Raw genomic sequence first — 14,984 nt, forward strand, 5'->3', positions numbered from 1 at the left:
TTACAGTGGCCAAGACATGACCACCGCAACCGGACACCACCTCTTTGTCCAGAATTATGTAAAGGGTCTGTCTCAAGAAGTTTCCCAGAAGCTACAGACCAGCGAGAGCAGTTGGGCAGCCTCCAAACCCGCAGCAATTCTCCAGATGGCCCAATACTACGAAAACCAGAAGAACGAGAACGATAGGGCGTCAGAGAAGAAAAAGGAATTAAAGGAGAGGGTGATGATAGCACAGTTGCAAGGGGTGACCATAGGAAGGGAACCCCCAAAAGAGAATTACCAACCAACCGCCCCTAGAAAGCTACCCCCTAGAGACCATACACCTACACCCTACAACGGACGGAGAGACTTAGATGGAAATCAATGTGCGTTCTGTAGAGGGTTCGGACACTGGAAATCCCAGTGCCCGGTCCTTCTGGAAATAAACAAGAATAGGGACCCCAGAGACACAGCATATGACCCCAGAAACAGAGGACAGGGACGAGGGCACACGAACAACACCATCAACGACAGGCCAGGCAGACCAAACACCTTTGATCGCCCCCGCCAAAACCAGTGTCAGCAGTCCGACTATGAGAGCACTCATGACTTCGCATAGGACCGCCAGGGGCAAGGGAGGGATCCAGTCGAACTCCGTGTTGACCAGCAAGGTCCTTACGTCACCGCTAAGGTCTTGGGCACAAAATCTCCATTCCTGGTAGATACTGGGGCGACACGTAGTGCGTTATCTAAACGACTGATTCCTAGGGCACCCTTGTCTGGCTCACACGTAACCTCAATAGGCTTTGACGGAACGCCCTCCACTAACCCCTTATCAGCACCAATCTCCTTTGACTTAGAAGATAACACCACTGACACGACCTTTCTGCTCTCCTCCAACACCCCCGATGCTATTATGGGACTCGATTTGCTAAAACATTTTCGAGCCACTATCAGATGCTCCCCAGACGGAGTTCGAGTCATCCTACACGATAACCCAGATCTGTCCAGACCCTGTCACACACGGCGTATGCTCTCTATAACCGATGCTGATATGTCCCTACTCGACACATTACCTTCACATCTATGGGCTAAAACCGACTCAGATGTAGGGCGCATGGTGATCGACCCGGTACACATAACCGTCCGACCGGACGCAGTGCTCCCAAAGCTTCCACAGTATCGGATATCACCCGAAGGCGAGAAGGCATTGGTGGAAATCATCGAGTCCCTGGTCGAGGCAGGAGTGGTAGAAGAAGTAGTGAGTAATGTTTGCAACAGCCCTATCCTACCCATTGTAAAGAAGCAAGGCGAGGGGGATGAGAAAGCCTACCGTTTCATTGTTGACTTGCGAGAGGTTAACAAAGTAGTCATACCCCAGTACCCCGTAGTCTCAGACATCACCACCATCCTCACCCTGATTCCATCCACTGCCACCATCTTTACTGTTATTGACCTCAAGAACGCATTCTTTTCCATCCCCATCCACCCAGGCAGCCGCTACCTGTTCGGCTTCACTTTAAAAGCCCGTTCGTACAGATTCTGCAGGGCACCCCAAGGCTACACTGAGAGTCCCAGTATTTACAGCCAAGCCCTCAAGAGGCAACTGGATGCAGTCCAACTACCCGATGGAGTGGTATTGATACAGTACGTCGATGACATTCTTTTGGCGGCCGACACCACTCCTCTTGCCGTCACAGCCACCATTCACCTCCTCCGCTTCCTTGCGGAGAACGGTCACAAGGTCTCCAGAAAGAAATTGCAATTCTGCCAGCCCCAGGTAACTTATCTAGGCCACCTACTATCCAAAGACGGGAGGAAACTTACCCCTGACCGAATTCAAACCATCCTAGAAACCCCTGTTCCCAAAACTCAGAAGCAAGTACGATCCCTAGTGGGCCTCACCTCCTTTTGTCGACAGTGGTTGCCAAACTTCAGTCTCACCATAAAGCCTCTGCTTTCCCTGCTGGCAAAGGATGTCCCCTTCCCCCTCCCCTGGACACCCGAATGCCAATCCTCCTTCAAAGAATTACGAGACGCCCTCTGCTCGGCCCCAGTCCTAGGAACCCCAGACTACACTAAACCTTTCTCCCTCTACACCCACGAAAGGGAGGGATGTGCGTTGTCTGTCCTAACCCAGTCCATAGGCCCTAAGCAACGCCCTTGTGCCTACTTCTCTGCCACTCTCGACCCCGTAGCCAGAGCCTTGCCCGCCTGCCTTCGAGCAGTAGCCGCCGCTGCTGTCTCTATCCGACAAAGTGAGGGGATCGTGCTCTCGAACCCCCTCACAGTATTGGTACCCCATGCTGTTGATACCCTCCTGAACCAAACCAAGACTCAACACCTGACTAGCGCACGACTGACTGGGTATGAACTGACTCTGCTTGCACCCCATATCACATTGAAACGATGCACCACTCTGAATCCAGCTACTCTACTACCTCTCCCTGACGCTGACCCCAATGCATCCCCTATACATGACTGCGTGACCCTCACCGACGAACAAACCAAGAGTAGGGTTGACCTCCGGGATACTGCCTTCCCGGACCCTGACGGAGAACTGTGGGTGGATGGCTCATGCATCAAGCTCCCTGATGGCACCACCTCAGCTGCCTATGCAGTCACCACAGCTCGAACAGTTGTTGAGACAGCCCGCATCACACAGCGGTCCGCACAGGCGGCTGAACTAATTGCCCTCACATGAGCCTGCATCCTGGCAGCAGGGACAACCGCAAACATTTACACAGACAGTCAGTATGCCTTTGGGGTAGTTCACCACTTCGGGCTCTTATGGAAAGAGAGGGGATTCTTGACTTCTCATGGCACACCCATCCTGCATGGAGATCTAGTCTCTGCCCTGACCGAAGCAGTCCTCCTCCCCACACGGATAGCTGTGATTAAATGCCAGGCACACAAGAAGGTGACAGACATTATAGGTCAGGGAAATGCACTAGCTGACATTACTGCCCGAACCACAGCCGAGAATAGGTCCACGACCCACATGTACGTGACCAGGTCACAAACTGAGAAATGGAAGGATGCTAGGGAAACGATTAGGGATATCCAACTAGCCAGCACACCACACGAATTAACTGAATGGGCCCGGGTAGGATTGAAGGACGATGACGGTTGTTGGCGAACTAAAGACTCGAACAAATGGTTGCTACCCGACTCATACTTGATCCCCATGCTGACCATGGCACACTCCCCCGCACACATAGGGTCTGCCCCCATGATCGAACTCATCTCAAAAGTCTGGCACAACGACAGAATACCAGACTCAGCCAAACGTCTGGTCCAACAATGCCTAGTATGCCTCCAACACAACCCTGGGAAAGGAACTGCTGTACCCCGGGGAGGGTTTGGGGTCCCCAATCACCCCTTTGAAGTCCTACAAATGGACTACGTCCAGCTAGAAAGGTGCCAAGGTTTAAAGTATGTGCTTGTCGTTGTGTGTGCCTTCAGCAAGTGGGTGGAAGCCTACCCGACCCATGATAACACCGCTATGACTACCGCAAAAGTACTACTGAAGGAGTTCTTCCCCCGATACGGCCTTTGTCGAATTTTGTGGAGCGACAATGGCCCCCACTTCGTAGCCAAAGTTATCCAACTCATCTTAAAAGGGTTGGGTGTAAAACAGAAGTTCCATGCGGTCTTCCATCCCCAATGTGCAGGCCTGGTTGAGCGACACAATGCCACATTGAAGCTTAAGATAGCAAAAATAGTCGCCACCACAGGACTAAGATGGCCAGACGCTCTCCCACTAGCATTGCTATCAATGCGTTCCACCCCCACCAAACACCACTTAACCCCCTACGAGGTCGTCTTTGGGCGGCCCATGAACCTTTGGACTGCACCAAAACCATCATCCATCCACGACGTCCCGGACGTCCTCATGTCTGACTATTTGTATAACCTAACTAAGACGTTGTCTGTTATCCATCAGCAGGTGCTGCACGCCATTCCCGATGTTTCCAGGGGCCCGGGACACGACATCCAACCCGGTGACTTCGTCTTAGTGCGTAACTTCCAGCGCACCAAGAGTCTGGAGCCCCGGTGGACGGGCCCCCTGCAAGTCCTGATCACCACCCGAACAGCTCTTCGAGTGGAAGGGAAACGCAATTGGCTGCATGCACACCACTGCAAGAAGGTATCACCGACCCTGACAACCACGAACAACATCACCGCCCAAGAGGAACTACTGGACAAAGACCGACCATCCCTGAGCCGCTGCCCGGATACAGAGACACTTGAGTTGATTGAATATCCCGATCCCACTGTGCCATCCAAAGAAGGGTATAACTTGCGACGAAAGGAGAGAACTTCGGCTAAGCAGACCACAGGCTAAGTGGAAATCTCAGAACGGTAGCCTAGTCACCTCAAAGGCCACCAGGAGAGAAACTAAAACAAAGTCTGTGGTTCTGCCCGCTACCGAGTCTCTTGAAGGTGATGGAAGCGCCCGACATGAAGATGATGGAAGCAACCGGACGTCCGAAGATCCACTTCAAAAACCCAAAGACTGACCGAATGCACAGCTTTAAGACAATAGCACTTTTCATTTCCCTTCTCTTTTGCCTTCTCCTCGTGGTTACCTTCTGGATCATGGAGGAGAGCACACCCGCTCATAAGACATTGCTGACTACCGTTCAACCTACCACCACGAAAGAACACCATCTGATCTCACTTTCACCCCAACTCCGAGAAAGGCGTAAGGAGTTCTGGAATAACTCTTTTGTGCAGTTACTCCACCAACACAATCTTGCCACCAACGCCACTAACTGCTGGATCTGTGGATTGCTACCACATGCCACTGGGCACTCAATCCCTTTCATCCCTTCACCTTTTTCTGTCCATGGTTCCTGCCTCGCCTGGCTGATCCTCCTGCAGGAGAGCTACAAGGACAATGCCACTTCCGGCAGAACCATGTCACACTTCTACCATGGGTTCTGGCTGAACAAAACTGGTAGAACTTCCGCCCTCTTCTGCCCTCTGAGATCGAACACTTCCTTTCACATGGACATCCCTGCCAAAGAACGAGTTGAAATGCAAGTGTTCAACAATCCAGCCAGACCCACCTTCTCTTACCTCCGAAAACGGACGGCCGCCACCCTAACAGTGGCCCTGTCCGTCATCAACATCACTGGATCTGTATGCCTCGAAGGCCTGGGGGCACAGCTGGTGGGCCACAGCTCCTGCCTCATCACCCGAACATTGGACTCAGTTGACCCACCTTCCTTTGTTGCCTCCCCGAATATGTACTTCGTGTGTGGTACTAAGGCCTACACCTGGCTCCCGAAAGGTTGGGGAGGCACCTGCTACATCGCCTTTGTCCTTCCTCCGACGTATGTGGCTCCAGCAAACCATCACCGACAGAAACGTGCCAAAGACATTGTACAAACCGACTCCACCAGAGCACAGTTCATGGACGCAGTAAAGGGTCTTGTTCCGCTCTGGGGTCCGATGGCAAACAGCCGTGCCATCCGCCACTTAACCCAGGCAGTCGAAACAGCAATGAACATTACAGCTGGCGCCCTCGCCAACAACACCGCTGAGCTTCAGGCCGTCCGCCTGGTGGCTCTCCAGAACCGCCTTGTTCTAGATGTGGTTCTGGCTGACCGCGGAGGAGCATGCCGCATCATTGGGTCCAGCTGTTGTACCTACGTACCGGATAACTCACCCTCAGTCTACAAAGCAATTGAACACCTCCACAGACTGTCCACAGAGGTCCATCAAGAACAAGAGGAATGGTCACTAGGGAGTTGGTTTTGGGACGCTATTAAAGGTTGGGGATGGAGGCTGTTTTCATTCATCCTCATACCAATCATGATACTATGTGGATGTTGCTTGGGGATTCAGTGTCTGCCACCTTTATGTTCGCTTTTTATGAACTGCATCTGCCCTAAGACTTTGGACTTTGAAACTGAGCGGATGAAAGCTCTGAATGAGGTGGAGGTACGGGGTATTATGGGGATAGATCCAAACTAGGCAAGCTGGCGAGACATGTTAAAAGGGAGGACTGTGGAAATTTAGCGTGCAAACTGAACATTATCTGCGCCATCTTGCCTCTCCCCAGCGCCACGCACAGCGAATGCACGGCCGCCATTTTAGGCACCCCACTCTCTCCCCGCTCACTCTCGACCGCCAGCGCTTTCCCCTGGCGCTGCAAAGCATCCCCCGCGCGCTGGCCACCCCCGCTCTCTCATACAGGCCATAAACCCTCTCCTTCTGCGCGACCCTGCTACGGAACCACTTCCGACCGACAACCCATACATGGTCATGCCTCTCCTTTGATAACCCCCTTCCTCTGCGCCCCATTGTCTGAACTAGTCCCAGGCCATCACCTAGCCCTGCGGATGCAGTTTATTGCCCCTACTGTAAGGGAAACACCCCACATCAAAGGGATTACAGTAGATCAAAGCCCCTACCCTCTGAGACCCGGCCGGCTGCACACACCCCCGGGAATTAGCGGAATTCCCTGCTGCGCGATAGCCATCTCCCACTGCGGGTAGGGTGGGAACTTCTACTGTATCTATGTGTGGGATCGGATCTGAGCCGGGGCTTCAGGGGATGTTCTTTCAGGCATCAAGGGAATCTCAAGAATATACTATGTGTAATAAAGCAATAAACCAGTGTATAAGAGACCAGGTCTCAGAGATGCAGTTAGAGCACCTCGTGACGATACCTTGCTGTCTGATCTGATGTGTTCTGCTCCGCCGGAATAAAACTTTGTTTCCTGCCTTCCAGTCTCCGGCGCCTGCCTCTTTTATTGATAAATTATCGAGTGGTATGAGAGGCGATTACCGCCGGGCAAATACTTGAAAGATTATCGACTGAAACTGCCGCTACCATTTAACATATCTGTCCTCCTCATTCCCAATTCTCAGAGGTACAAAACAGGGGTGCCCGCTCTCTTCCCTGCTTTTCATGATGGCGATGGAGCCACTTGTAATCCGCCTCTGCAGGGAGGGAAAAAAATGGGGCATACTGATTGCAGGCATGGTCCACGCAGTATTTTATTAACCACAGAAAACTGCTCCTAGAGTAGTGTGACCCTACTACAGTTCTAGAACTGTTGTGAGTTGGGACATCTCACAAAAAGTGACGGACTGGTCTCACACACCACCTGGTGTCATGCTTCATCATCGGCCAGTCCTCGCCCTCCAAAACCTTCGTTTGATGGAGGGCGGGCATACACCTGGAGACAGGGATGCACTTCTAAGCTAAAGAGTGGGGGCCCGTGAGGTGGAACGTGAAGTTAAAAATCATTATAGTTACCAGAAGAAAATTTTTAATGTGACCAATAACTATATGATGCTAAAAGCAAAAGGACGGTGGGTGGGGTATTTAATGTCCCCTAGCCGTCTTGTGGAAGGTCTACATGTTTCTGCCTAGTAGGCCCGAGCGGGTCCAGGGCATTCATCAGGACCTAAGTTTCAAAATGGGGCTCCGTTCTTACCAACAGGTGGCAAGAAAGTACCACTGCGCAGGTGTGGCTTCCAAACGTCAAGCCCTAGTTGAAACAACTACTTGCCACATGGGGGGAAGGGAGGGGACACTCCTGTTCTTTTGTCTCAGTCAAAGTGTCCCGCGTTTCGCCTATGGTGTTGCTCCTCGTCCTCCCGAATGGTCCACGCAGTGTCATTATACGCCGACGATGTCCTCATCTATATCCGGGACATCTCGTCAGACCTCGCCCCCATATTTGACACCCTGCAAGACTTTGAGAAGGTGGCAGGACTGAGAGTCAACTGGGCTAAGTGCACAATATACCCACTCTTAGGCGACCTCCCACCCCAGCCACTGCTAACGGGCGGGCAACACATATCATGGAGTGCCCAAGCAGTTCGATACTTGGGTATACTACTATACCACACGCCACAGGACATGTACGAGGGAAACCACCGTAGGGCCCTAGCCGGGGTTTGGTCCTCAGTGAATTTCCATTAGCTCCCATAGGGAAGATTGCATTGGCCAAGATGATACTGGTCCCTCGGTTGCTGTATTTTTTCTCCAATCTCCCGATGGTCCCCCCGTCCCTTCTTCCGTGAGCTGTATACCCTCCTGGTTTCCCTCATCTGGGGAACAGGCCATAGATGAATAGCCCTCGCTAAACTGCAGTTGCCTATGGATCAGGGAGGACTGGGTGCTCCCTCCTTTGAGGTGTACGTTTTGGCGGCTCAGTTGCAATGAGTGGCGTGCTGGACCGCAGGCCGCGCATTGACGGAAACACATACTATGGTGGGACCAGTCACAACCCCAGTTATACACCGCATGCTGCTACCAGATGCTGACCCCATACAAGATTGTCCACTCCAGATAGCAGTAGCAAGTGCATGCCTGAAGTGTATACACAGAATGAGCCACTCAGCTCCTTTCTACTCTTCCATACAGCCACTGGTGGGCTTTCCTAGAGGCTGAACTCATTACACAGAATGCGCACTGCGCATCTTGACCGAACACAGAATCACAGAAGCGGGAGCCTTATATACAAACGGGCAGCTACAGACATTTTCCGACCTCGCCACCGACACGGACCTTCCAAATGGGCAATTCCTCATGCATAGGCAACTGTTGATAGAGTGCCACAGAATGTGGCACACAATCGACTCAGAGCCGCCCACAAACCCAGTACTGCATGGGATCCTACAGATGGCCCCAGGACGACACTTAGTGACATGGTTTTACGAAGTGGTGCGGATGCTGGGTGCGATCACTTTAACGCCTTTCTGAGAAAAATGGGAAGCAGAGTTTCAAAGACCTCTCCACGATAAAGAATGGGAACACGCCGTTGAGTTCCCGGAAAAGGTGTCTCGCAACTATCGTTTCAAAAACATACAATACCACATGCTGCATCGTGCATATCTGACCTAAGAAATGCTTCAGCGCTATCGCCCCAACACACATTTCACTTGTCCTAAATGCCCGGAGCCCGGTGCTTCTTTCCTCCATATGTTCTGTGTTTGTACGGCACTACACGCATACTGGACCACAATACACGCCACTCTGCTAGAGATAACAGGGCTCACAGGTCTCAACACTTGGGAGGTCTGCACGTTGGGCATAGTCAAGCGCTGAAAACACCAAAAAGTGGAGTTGCGCTTTGTCTCCCTTGCGATCCTCTTAGCGAAGAGGTGCATAGCCATGCATTGAAGGGTGCCGAGGGGGCCATCGATCGAAGCGTGGCGGGAGCAGTTAATAAGTGGGGGGCGAAGGAGGAGTCGCTCAGATTGGAAGAGATCCAGGGCACCCGCAAACACCACATTTCCATGCAATGGGCTACATTACTTCGTACCTTCAAACAGGTAGCAGCAGAGGAGCCACCAACGCAGGCCACTACACCCCCTGCAGAAGAGAAACGCAGTGAGGGCGCACAACATACCCCCCTGTAAATGGATGCCCAGACAGGCGCAACCCCCAGACTGCACACGGAAAGCAGTTGGTACCCCCTACATAGTCGTGCACATCCCTCCCCCTGTGCTACAAAGCCTGGTAGCCAACCCTGTCCATTTGACCTACAAGCCCTCATTGATGCATGAATGCTCCTATAAAGTGAATCCCTGTTCATACTGCCCATGTTGAAGAGTTATGTTCCATATTAAAAGAAAACACAATAGGTGGTGTTCTCCAACACCAACACAGCAAGTCAACACAAGAGCAACAGTACGCCTTACAGGGAACAACACATGTTCGCACTAGTGGCATTAGCACGTCGCCCCTAGGCACAGGGATGATTGAAGTGTTTAACTTATGTTTCTACCCAATGTAACTGCACCCAGGAACTACCAAGCTTGTAGAACCGTGTTGAACACCTGTAATGATGTTGTCATGTTGTATAGACCTTGCATACTAACGCAATGCCAATAAAAAAGACAAAAAAATACATTCAGAAGTTGCCTAATCGATCGCTGACTTGCATTATTACAAATAATTATAAAATAATAAAGGACACAGAGAAAGGAATAGGAAAGATGAATTTGACAAGACATTAACAAGTAGGCGAAGGATGATGTAAGTCAGTACAGAGTAAGCAAGAAAGACTTATGCAGGGGCGGGTCCTCCATGTGGGCAGAGGAGCGTCGCCCCACTGCTTTCTCGCAGTGCAAGAAGCAGAAACAAAAAATTGTATTATAAATACCATTTTATGTTTCTGCGCCTTGCACTGCCAGAAAGCAGAAGGGTTTGGTTGGGGGTAGGTGGGTGGGCAGTCCTGCTCTAGGGCAGGGGAGGAGTGGCTTGCCCACTCTCAGGGCACTGACTGTTTGGCCCCCCACCTGCGAGTCATGTTGGCCGCGTCTGCTTATGAGTCATGGTGTGATTTATATTTGTTGGAGAGTGGATGATTTCTGAGATATAAGATTTCTCTTGTCATTCTCTGTCAGAAAATGTTTTTGCTGACAGAGCTGAAGCATCCCAAGGGTCAGTAAATTGAGTTTGCTTAATCTACAGGATGCTTTGTTGACGACTTTCTGACTGGTGTGTGGCAAGGGAGGGAATGTATAACCTGATGCGGCATTTTGAATATTTCATATATTTTGTCATGAACATTAATTTCACAGGACAATTTAATTGGTAATTTACTATGTGTGCAGTGGCCTGAGTCACTTATTAAACTTGCACATGCCCAAAGGATAGGCAACTATTAAGCAAGACATGCTCTGAAAGTACACTTATTTGGAGTGAAACTGCTCAGCAGAACACATCAGACAGAGGCCCCAGCTCAGTCCTTGATTTCCACAAGAAACTGAAAACCTGGGTCTTCCTTAGCCCCCTTCCAGAGCTAGCACAGCCCCTTCTTTCCAGTGCCTGGATTGCCACTCAAGTGGGATATACACTATACAAATAACCTAATCAACATAGCAGCTGTACTAGAATGTATTCACGGGGAGGAAATATGTTCAAATAACAGCACCACAGCATGTTCATATGATGGCAGTGACTTATAGGTCAAGATCAGACACCTCAACATATTGAGACAGTAACACAGGCAGCATGTTTTGATGGGAGATACTGATCGACGGGTTATACTCACACGTCATATGTAGCACGGGAAACGGACACTACAACGCGGCCATTTCCACGCATTACCATAACCACGCATGCATTACAACGCATGCGTGGTTACAACGAAAAGCCTTTACCACGCATACCTTTACTACGAAATTCGTAGTAAAGGCATGTGTGCTAAAGTTAAAAGAAAAAAAAGGGGGGTTTGGGGGTCTCCCCCCCCAAAAAAAACGTGGTATTAAAAAAGAGGGCTTGGGGGGGCACCCCCAAAAATAAAATATAAAAAAAACCGTACCTGATTCCGTCAATTAAAGAAGAGATATGGAGGCAATCCACATCGTTAGAAGAAACGGAAGGACACTTCCGCTTCCTCTTAACGACGTGGAACGTCACCAAGGAAGATCGAGGAGAGGAGAGGTAAGGGGGAATGAGGGGGTGGTGTCCCGCAAGTGAAAAATTTAAAGAGTAGATAATAAGTGTGATATCCTTTAACAAGAAAATGCCATTAACATGCATAATATTACAACGAAAATCGTTGTAAAAGTATGCGTGTTAAAGGCATTTTCGTGGTAAAGGATATTCGTGGGGATGGCATTCGCGTTGTAACGCATGCGTGGTAAAGGCATGCGTTACAACGGTATGTGTTGTAAAGTCATACATTCATGTAGCACATGCTCACAGTGGACACATTTATCAGTCAGACCCGGCATGCTCCCAGAGGATGTACTTCTACTGACCATCAGGTTATGTTCCTTTATAATCATTATAAAAGAGACTCGCTGGAATGATACTGATTAGAAGGACATACCCAGAAAGATAGCTATCTGGCAAAGCTCACGTCGATAATAATTGAAAGGGCAGATTTACCAATTTGTCATGCAAGGCATTCAAGTAACTAAATTTGCTGTGCTGCATTGTGCAAGAGGAAAAACACAGCTCAGAGCCATATTTACTAACACTAGTCTGATGCTGCTGTAATCCCTGCACTGGTGCTGTAATTGGGCCGCCTTTTGTGACATACCGCCTCGCATCATGGTGCGAAGGTGAGGGGGCACTGTCTAAAAAAAAGATTTGTACTGGAAGCATAGTCTTCCAGTATAAGTTTTTGTATCTAGACACATTTTAGAAGGATCCAATACATTTGATATGTGTGGTGTACTTCAGTAAACATACAATGTAAGTTTTTTTTGGGAGAAATGAAAATATTTCTTCTTAACACCTTGTTCAAAGGGGTAACATTTTTTGACACACATTCTTGTCTGGTCTAGCTGTTTTTGCAGAACAGGTTTCGTGGGAAAACCTAACAGTGTTTGTGCTGACCACCCAAGTAATGCCACTTCACACAAAGCGACACAAAGCAGCGCAAACATTTTCTGGTTGCCAAAAGGAGTAGGGGTAATAAACAAGGGGGTCTACATCACCCTAGACAAGTTTAAGAATTGTGTTCTAATAGTCTAACCAATAGGTGGGTTGTACTCCTGAAAACCTACCATGCAATGAAGAACAGTGACCCATGGTAGAGGTTAGTAATAAGTAGTATGTAAATCCAATGTTAGGTTCCAATTTATAGTGAGTAAAAAGTAGGCCTGGGCAAAAATTTCGTTCCGTTCGCGGAAATTGCGATAATTTGACATTTTTGCGTTCCGCGGAGAGCGCGAAAATGTCAAAAATTCCGGTTTCCGCAGCTTGGCGATAATTTGTTTCTTGCTCGCGCTGTAAAATGATACATTCTCGCGCGCGCGCGATCGCCTTACCTGAATCCCTGCGTTCGCCGACAAGTTTTCTTGATCCGGTCGCGTTCTCCATGAGATGTTGTATTGTTTTTAGCCATTTGCGCTGTCTCGCGACAGTTCGCGCCCGCAGTGACGTCATGCGTCGCGCGATCACGTCTTTCTTCTCGCGATCATGCACCGCGAGAACAACTCAAAACAAGATGGCCGCGCCCGCAAGCAACCACATGGGTAAGTTGGCGACCCGCAACCATGCAGAAAATCTCGCGAACATGCCGGAAAAAAACTTCCGCATCTTTGCGATATTTCTGCTTGTTTGCGATAATTTTAAACATTCTCGCGATAATTTGCGAAGGTTAATTCCGCAAATTCCGCCCACCCCTAGTAAAAAGTTCCACCCATCTTCATTTTGTTGTGAAATAGTTTATTAATCTTGTGGTCCTTGATGACCTTCAAACATTGTTATAGTGCTTAGTTAAATTTTGTAGAGAGTGACCAGCCAGCACAGCATTAGCTACAGACCTTTTATGGGCCCTCAGATATTACCAGCTTGGACAAAACTTTCTCATCATGATCGATTCGGAAGACCTTTATTTATAAGTAACTTCACCTGATCGCCTTGAAAAAGCTCCAGGCAAGCAAACCGCTTGGGGCGAAACATGGGCTGGCTGGTCACTATCTCCACAGTGTTTGTTTCAGATCCATATACTATCTGATTGCCCTCACTGAAAACTGCCGAATTGATGTGAGACCCGGTCACCCTATGCACATCGCACACTAGCGTGGAGATCCTTGCCTATAAATGTTTGAAGGCTGTTATAGGCAGTCTTCACCTTTCCTCTTCCAGGCTCTATTCACCTGCTACTTCGCTGGGTCAACCACCCTAGGGGATGGAGGGAAGCTTGCATTCCCTTTTGGCACTGACTTTCCTGCCACAACACAAAAGTGGACTTCTGTATGATTATATGATTTGAAGAATTTAAAAAAAACTGAACGCAATACAATGTGAATCATTTGAGGGCAGACGTAATACCTTTTTCCTTGCCCAAAGTTGCTGCACTGTGTTGTGTAAATGAGAGAGACCAGAACAGTGCCATATCAAGAAATGGCTCTGCTTCTCTTTTTCCCTGTATCAGCGCATTTTAGGCTGCCATGCACCAATGCACAAACCCTTGTGCCATAGTGTAAAGGTCTGTAATTCTGTCAAGCATAGGCGTTGTACTAGTGGAGGGCGCCTCCAGTACAAACAATGCTTTAATACTTTTCCCACTTTATATGTGCGCTGTACAGTGCAGCACACATGCAAGGTTCGAAAAGCGTGGAGCCTGAAATGTTGCTCACTGTTACTCCTGCCTTGAGGAGGCGAAATTTTTGCCACAAATCCCTGACTACAAATATTAGTAGATAGGTATTTTTTGTCAAAAACAGCCATGTACCATCCGTGGTACGCCCCCGATGCATAGTAGGTCAATGTAGCATATAGCATTATTTTGCATTACTTTAGGCAAATTTCCAATGCAAATGATGATTTGCGTTAGAAAGTAAATCCCACCACAACACTCTGCTGTGTTTGCGTCATTTTGTAATGCAAACCAGGCACATAGTCTGGGCCTTTAGTTTTATGTATCTGACGAGTTTCATATGCATTTCTGAGATTGTCATTGCAATGCCCTCTGTGTATTAATATTACATAGATTTCGTTTATGATTTAATATTGTTAGTAAAACTGTGCAAGTGATATTATTTGCGCAAGTAATGAGCTGTTCCCCACTGTTGAAATTTGAAGGACACAGTGAACAGATGGCACGGCGCCCCAGAGGGAAACTACACATGTACTGTATCTAAGGCGCTATGAATAGACTTCACATTTCCTGTGTAATGGTAAGATCGGAAGAATAACTATTTGAAGGTTCACAATGCCCACTCCTCTGCACACTCAATCAGGGCCCTGAAAGTGAGAAGTGTCGCAGAGTTAAAAGGGGCGACTGACAGGCCGCACAAATGCCCCTGCCTGTCCAGTCCTGCCCCTGCACTTTGTCTGAGCTCGTTGTGTGTGTGTGTCTGCACGTGTCCCACCCACTCCTCCCATTGCCTGACCTTCCTGTCACTGTGATCTGAGAACGAGGGCGGGAGGCAGATCGGGGTCATTGTTATGCAAAGCTCTTGCATAACTTCCCTTCTCACTTTCTCTCGTAGAACCCAGGACTTCTCAGCAGGCCAGGAAGAATGAGAAGATGCTTCCGCGCCGCCTTCCTTCGTTGCATTTTCGGG

Source organism: Triturus cristatus, chromosome 10 (assembly GCF_964204655.1).
Source record: "Triturus cristatus chromosome 10, aTriCri1.1, whole genome shotgun sequence".
Lineage (NCBI taxonomy): Eukaryota > Metazoa > Chordata > Amphibia > Caudata > Salamandridae > Triturus > Triturus cristatus.